The sequence below is a fragment of the Suncus etruscus genome, chromosome 7 (genome assembly GCF_024139225.1).
Source record: "Suncus etruscus isolate mSunEtr1 chromosome 7, mSunEtr1.pri.cur, whole genome shotgun sequence".
Lineage (NCBI taxonomy): Eukaryota > Metazoa > Chordata > Mammalia > Eulipotyphla > Soricidae > Suncus > Suncus etruscus.
In genome coordinates this window covers 76,683,563-76,684,540 of record NC_064854.1, presented here as the reverse complement: position 1 = coordinate 76,684,540, position 978 = coordinate 76,683,563, and the positions used below count along the sequence as shown (strand labels likewise).

General features: G+C 31.2%; 1 non-coding gene across 1 annotated transcript; it reads left to right on the top strand.

Moving 5' to 3' along the window:
• Positions 1 to 413: 413 nt before the first annotated feature.
• On the top strand, positions 414 to 546 carry LOC126014762 (small nucleolar RNA SNORA51). The gene has a single exon (XR_007497759.1). It is a non-coding gene; the product is annotated as a small nucleolar RNA SNORA51 (small nucleolar RNA).
• The last annotated feature ends 432 nt before the right edge of the window (positions 547 to 978 follow it).

Here is a 978-nt window from a genome sequence, read left to right as displayed (position 1 = left end):
TTTATTTTGCTTCTAGAAATGAATTTAAAACTTTGCTTCTTCAGAGAGGGAGGTGTGTCTCAGAAAATATCAAACTCCAAACAAGGATTTGGACATGTTTGTAATCTAAATAAATTAAATGAGATGTGCATGAGTGTTCCTAGCACAGTAGTTGAGTGTTAGGAATTTGGCATCAAGTGTTTGGAAAAGATGTTGGGAAAATTGATCACTTATTTAGTTAGTATCATCTGAGACAGTTAGTGATGGGATAAAGGCAATAATATGAAATGTGTCAGAAAAAAATTAGATTGGAAAGGATGAAGTAGAGTGTACTAATAAGAAACAAAATTAAGTAATGTAATAATCAGGGCTTCAAAATTATATTTTATGAAATATATTTAAAAAATCAAAAAAGAAAAGAAAAGAAAAGATAAGGCCTCCCAATTCTTACCACAGGCTTTGTTCTTTACACTGACTGTATAGAAAGAGGAAGTACAGTAAATGCACCCCATATACACCTCAACCCAGGCCCTTTGCCTGGTCTGTATTGTGACTTGGAAGACAAAAACAAAACAAAACAAAAACAAATTATCCACCTGTGATATTCTTCTGCCTGAAAAAATTATATGTATCCCCATATATATATATATATAATAGGTATACAAATCAAACATTTGTTGAATATAAATCACAACAAAATTTATTTTAAAACAATGACAAATTAGTTTCAAAAACTAGAATGTTAATAACTGTTGTATATTTCAGAGTCTAAAATCATCTTTCCTGCTAAAAAGTAATTTCAGGGCTAGGATCTGAACTGTCTCCAAACAACAATTTCATAATGGAATTTCTTACTCTGTATTCCTGCAAAATTAGCCAGCTTCAATTCTTTACACTGAAGGGCAATTTGGACAGCATTTAATAGCACAGAATCAGTAAATGTACTGTTTATGTGACTCTAGAGCTCTCAGAAAATTCCCCATAAAGATAATGTACCTA